Raw genomic sequence first — 6,779 nt, 5'->3', positions numbered from 1 at the left:
CCTTGATCAGTAGAAATCCCTAAATTATGTTAATATCTCTTTCAAGAGTAAGAACAACTGACTCTAGGTTGATTAATTGAAATCTCTTTCTAATTAACACCCCTATTGCTACATTAACTCGATCTATGGATTCCCCTATTAGATTTGACTCTAATCCAGTAGATTTATGTTGTCCTATTTCTAGGATTGCATGCAACTCCACTCAATTATGCTATATCTACTCTTAAATGAGGACTTTTGCTCCACTGAAATAAGCACATTAAACATGAATTAATATCCTAAAATATTAAAACACGAAATAAGCATACATAATTGAGAACAAGAATCAAGTATTTCTCATGTAAATTAGAAACAAATAAAAAGATTCATCATAGGTTTCATCTTCCCTAGGTATCTAGGGAATTTAGTTCATAATCCTAAATAGAAACACGTCAAAGTTAAGATAACAACAAGACATAAAGAAACCCAATAAAACTTCTAAAGAAATTAGATGGAGATCTTCAATCTTGAAGGACATCCGCTTCTGAGATGATTTCGATGGTGTTCTTCTAGTCTTTTATTCAATCTTCTCTATGTATCCCCTCAAGTCCTCTTCTAATTGATATTTATAGACTTTAGAATTATCAGAAAGCCTAAAAATTGAGTTTTTCCGTTTAATTGGGAATTAGGGTGCGTTATCGACATGGGCTGGCACATGGGCGTGTGGCCAGCCCATGTGGAAGTGCTAAGGCTGTGTGGAACCTGGAAACAACTCTAATTTATCTGGTTTCTACTCTTTTTTCGTTTCTTTCACTCCCAAGTGCTCTCATAAATATAGAAACATGAATTTAATGGATTAGGAGCACCAAATTCACTAAATTATGCAATGAACCATCCAAAAATGCATTAACAATGGGATTAAAATATGTTACTTTTATAACTTATCAAATATCCCCACACTTAAGTGTTTCTTGTCCTCAAGCAAAATCCTCAGCTTACAATTAAAATTAATCTTTCTCAATTTGTAATTCTCATCAATAATGTCTCAAAATTATCCATAAATAATCATACATTGGCAATTCAACTAAAAGAGCACTAAAGTTTCAAACAATCTAGGCTAAAAATTTTTAAGCACGAAAACATAGGTGTTTCTCCTTATCAAAATAATTACCTTTAATTTAAAATTGACAAGAATCAACATCCTCACTAAAGATTCACTCAAATCACTCAAAGTGCTTAAGGTTCAAGAATAATCACTCAATAGTCAATCATAAAAAGTCTTTACCATAGGCTTGTATGAAAATCAAATCTCTACCACTATAAAATGATATGATGCACAAATCAAAATGTCTTTAAGAGGTTGTAATGGGGCTTAGGTTAAGGGTGTGGAGAAAGGCCGAAAAGATGGTTAAAATCGAGATCGACTTAATAAATTTCCAAACTAGAAAAATAACAAATGTTGAATTAAAAACAAGTGTAACAATTAAGAACTATTCAATCAATAAGAAAATGAGCTTCTTCTCAAAATATGAATTTAACTGTTCAAGCTCATAGAACTAAATAATAAACAATATGTAATTAAATAAATATATATAGATATATTTTTCTTTTCTTTACTTTTTTTTAGAATAAGAAATAATTCAGAAAAATTTACAAAAGAACATAGTTAGGTAACTAACCAAATCAAATCTTGATAAAAAGGGAGTCAATAAAATAGGAAAAATTCTCAATAAATAAAAAAGAATGAGTTATGGGTTAACATCAATGGGTGATTTAAGAAACAGTGTGTTAGGCTTAACATGGTTCACTAAAGGTTAATTGTGTAGGTAGGATTTTTATAGGATAAGTGGTTAAACCTAAGTGCCTTTATCATCTTAGTATATCAAATCAAAATGTATGGTCTCAACATGTATAATCGATGCAAGTTCTAAAATAACAAATCATATTGACACACTCATAACCAATAATAAAGATAAGCAAGAAAAATGTATGCTGTAAAGGCTCAAAATCTCACAAAAATTTATGGTTTTTGATGTCAATCATGCAATCTCAAACTTCAAGATAATACTTAAATTTAAAGAAACAACCTAAAAATTTTAATTTCTAAAACATAGCCTATCATGCTTGATTCTCTCACGTCTTCAAGTTTAAATCAACCAATTCACAATTATCTACAAATTACTCCAAAACACATTAATAAAAATCTCAAATTGGTAAGAATTCACTCTAATAGAAGTATGAGAAAATTACTTAATCACAAGACATAATTCAGGGATTTTTTTATAATTATATAAATAACCTCCCCACACTTAAGATGTACATTATCCTCAATGTAAAAACATAGATAATCATAGTATAGACAGAATATCATAAGAGAGAGAGAGAAAATTGAAACTGCCTTAAATAGTGGATGAAATCCCTAGAATAGTGGAAAGCATAATTGTAGACATCAAGATGTAGTGCATGATTTCGAGCAAACTAATAAGAAAATAAACACAAATAGTGAAAAAGATTAAGGGATTATAACTCGATTAGAAATAACCATAAAAATATATAGTTCAAAAGATGAAAACGACATCAATCGAAGAAAATAACAATAAACATAAAAATAAAATAAAATAAATAGACTCAATGGTCCTCATCATCAAAAGCATCATGAGTCGTCAGTGCCAAGGAAGAGATATGGAGATGCTGACAGATCTACTGCAATGTCGCGTTGATACTGTTGAACTTCTGAAAGCACTGCTGCTCGAAGCGAGTAAAACGCTTGAAGAGGTTTATCAAAGTGGCAGTAGAACAAACAGGGAGGTGACTCGAAGGTGGAGGATGAGGTGGATCCTCATGATGTTGTGGGACATCATTAGTGAAGTCCTATGGGTCATTCTGAGAGTCAAAATGAAGTAAACGGTACTAAGGAGGATCAACTCCATGAAGTTGCTCTATCATCCTCATATGGATCATGGTCGAGATTCCCTATGGGGACATCTGGTCAACTAGAGTAAGTGTAGAGGACTGCTCTGGTGTGTCGAGGAGACCGAAGTGTCGAGCGAGTCGAGTCACGTAAGGACCTAAACAGATAGGGCCCTTCCTGTGGCTATCTGTCTGATGGCAGAAGGTTAGGGCAATGAAATAGGCCAACTCAAAGATATGCCCGATGTCCATACTCCATGGAAAATATGCACCGGTAGTGCTAACAACTCTGGTGCCCTCTCTCCTACCAGTTAAACTATGAGCTAACAAGGCATGAATGTACCGCCAAGCTAGAGGGAGAAAAGTCACCTTCGAGTGACTCGCGTCGTAGGGGGTCGTACTTGTCGTAAGATCTGTCCAACAATAAGATGGCGAGTAGTGGATGTGCCAAAACAAGCGAAGGAAGTTCTCGGCACCCATAAACTCCTCAATGTAAAGGCCCAAAGCAGTGCCAAACTCATGTACACTCATATGGCGCACCAGGCCATCGAGTCTGAAAGTGATGCCACCCTGCTCGTCATGCGATGTCATCGCATGCTAAAGATGAAACATCGAGCAAAAATCTAAAGTCAGCTCCATGTAGGTGGGCTCGGCGATATAGAAGAAACGGTCCCATGGGGCTGTAGTAAGAAAAGCTCGAACAAGATCAGCAAGGTGGAACTGCTCCAAACCGGCCCAGCTATACATCAGCTCAAGTCGAGCGGTCGCACACAAAGGAGCTGGAATAAATCCTCTTGGGGGTCCACTAAAAATCATAGATAAGGATGGCAGGCCTCGGCAGAAGCGCTCGAGGAAGAGGCCGTGCCAGGGGTCTTCTGCTTTTTCATAGTAGGGACGATGACTTTAGACTTGCCACGAGCATGAAATAAAATAATCCATCAATAAGTAAAGCATCACCAACACACAACTAGAAGGCCAAGAAATCAATGTTCGAAGAGGGAAATCTAACATCTAATCCTAAAAGAAAAGACACGAACGCTTAATAATGTAAGGATCAGAATAAAAGAAAATCATATGCATAAAGAGTGAAAAAAAGAAAAAAAAAATCAATATAGTAACACCAAGCATAATAATATGAAGATAATGAAGCAATAAAAAATAATAAAAGAAAAAAAAAGAACAGTACAATTAGCAGAATAATAAGAGTCAAAGAAAATAAAAATAGAACAAAATAATAAGATAAGAAAAAGTAGCACATAACAAAGAAAAAGAATAATAATAATAAGAATAATAAAGAAAGAACAAGGAGAAAAAAGGTAGACCGAAGGCGGTGGCCGGAGTGGGGGTCGCGCGACGGGGAGAGGAGAAACGACTGCGGGGGTTGCTGGGAAGGTGTTGGTGGCATAGGGACAAGAGGAAGGGTGGTTGGTCGTGGTGATTGGATTGGGGGTGGAGGAGAAAAAGAAAGAGGAAAGGGAAGGCACGGGCGTAGGTGTCCGTGGGGTGGGGCGAGGCGTGCGACTGGAGAGGGGCGGTGGGGAACGACGATGACCAAAAGGAGGGGCAGTTGGGGTTGAGCGGGGACTAGGGATTTGAGAAAGAAGACAAAGTAAAGTAAATAAAAATAAAAAGAGGTTAGGGTTTTAAAGAGGTGACATGGTCATGTGGGGCCCGTGTTAGGCCACACAGCCGTGTCATAGGCCCGTGTGGTTCTATTTTAGCCCGTGTGCATTTTAAAATTATAAGCCCAATCTTCACGCAGCCTTGGACATGCTCGTGTGTCCAGGCCATGTCGCACACATGGTCATGTCACACAGCTGTGTGCTACCTCCTTCGCTTCTCCTACACCTCTGTGGCTGCCCATGCACCCGTGTGACGCGGCCGTGTGAACTGTTGTAGACTGTGTCTTGTTGATTTTTGGGAAAATTATTTCTCAGTTTCCACACAACCAAGGACACGTCCGTGTGTCTAGGCCGTGTGGGTAACACGGCCATGTTGCCAGGTCGTGTAACTCACTGTTGGTATTCTTAATATTTAAAAACTAAGTCTTTAGGATCCACACGGCCAAGAACACGCTCGTGTGTCCAAGCCGTGTGGGTCACACGGCCATGTTGCAAGGTCGTGTAACTTACTATCGAATCCCTTTTAGTGCACATGGCCTGGGACATGCTAGTGTGTCCAGGCCGTGTGGGTCAAAAAAATTATTTAACATGAAATAAAAAAAGAATTAGTAGTGTTAACACTCGGGTTGCCTCCTGAGAAGCGCTTATTTAAAGCCTAAGCACGACTTACCTCAAATTCGTACGATCATGGTGGTTCGTGGGGTTGAAACCCTTCTTTTTTGCTATCAATCCGAGTATCAAAATAAGGTTTGAGTCGAGTAATATTTACATTAAAAGTGCCAAATTTAGAATGAGTTACCTTGACTGTACCGTATGGGAAGACATTTAGTACCGTAAAAGGAGTTTCTCTGTTTGCATTAAGCTTTGAAGTGGCAATATGAGGATCTATTTTATCTAGTAGTACCTTGTCCCCAACCTTAATTTAGTTTGTTCCATCCACATGCTCATCATGGTATAGCTTTGGTTCTGCATCGTGTATTCTAGATTTCTTCTTGACATGTGTCCGCCATTTGTCTAGTTCATCGATCTGTAGCATTCGTTCTTCATGAGTCGTTCTATTTTTGTCGCATGGACTGGAATGTGGGTCCATCATGTTCTTTTGAGGGGTTTCCTACAAAGAAGTTTGAGCCACAAGGTTACTCATATTAATAGAACTCATATAATCATCTTGATCATTAAATGTCTTAACAGAATCACGAGCCTGGAGTTTAATCGTATCATCACCTATATGAAGTATCAATTCACATGTACCAACATCAATAATAGCTCTAGCAGTTCCTAAAAAGGGCCGTCCTAAAATTAAAGGTACGTCACTATCCTTATCCATGTTTAAAACAACAAAATCAACTGGGAATATGAATTTATCAATTTTTACAAGTGCGTCTTCAATAATACCCCTAGGAAATCCAGTGTTTCTGTCTGCTAATTGAATACTTATCCTAATTTATTTGGGTTTCCCAATACCTAATTGTTTAATCATTTTATAGGGCATGGCATTAATACTAGCCCTTAAATTAGCTAAATTATTATTAACGTTTAAACTACCAATTAAATAAGGAATAGTAAAACTTCCTGGATCTTTCAATTTGTTGGCTAGTTTATTTTGCAAAATGGCCGAGCAAACTGCATTTAGCTCCACATGCGATGAATCATCTAACTTCCGTTGTTGCCAAAAGCACCTTTAAAAATTTAACAAAATTGGGCATCTACAAAAGAGTTTCAATAAACGGTAAGTTAAGAAATTTACCAAATTGTTCGTTAGTGTAGTCTTTGTTCATTACATTCAGATATGGAACTCAAGGTTTATATTCCTTACCAACCGGTTTTTGTTCATTCTGGCTCACTTCAAACTTACCACACTTTCCTGCCTCGATTCTGGTTCAGATTCAACTAACCCTTCTTCATCTGGCATAGTAATTGCATGAAGTTGCTCTCTTGGGTTAGTTTCGGTATTACTAGGCAAGCTACATTATGGTTGTTTTGAAATCAACTTCGCAAGTTGACTGATTTGGTTCTCGAGCCTTTGAATTGACGCTTGTTGATTTTTAAATGCTGTTTCGATGTTTTGCAATCGGGTTTCTAACACCGAAATAAACTTCATCATCATCTCCTAAAGGTTCGGGTTTTTCTCTTGTTGGTAAGGTTGTTGTTGAAAGCCTAGAGGGCGTTGTGGTCTTTGATTTCGTTGACCACCCCAAGAGAAATTGGGATGGTTCTTCCAACTTGCATTATAATTATTACTGTAAGGATTATTTTGAGGTCTAGAAT

Source organism: Gossypium hirsutum, chromosome D10 (genome assembly GCF_007990345.1).
Source record: "Gossypium hirsutum isolate 1008001.06 chromosome D10, Gossypium_hirsutum_v2.1, whole genome shotgun sequence".
Classification (NCBI taxonomy): domain Eukaryota; kingdom Viridiplantae; phylum Streptophyta; class Magnoliopsida; order Malvales; family Malvaceae; genus Gossypium; species Gossypium hirsutum.
The sequence above is the reverse complement of the archived record's forward strand: the minus strand, read 5'-3'. Positions refer to the sequence as shown.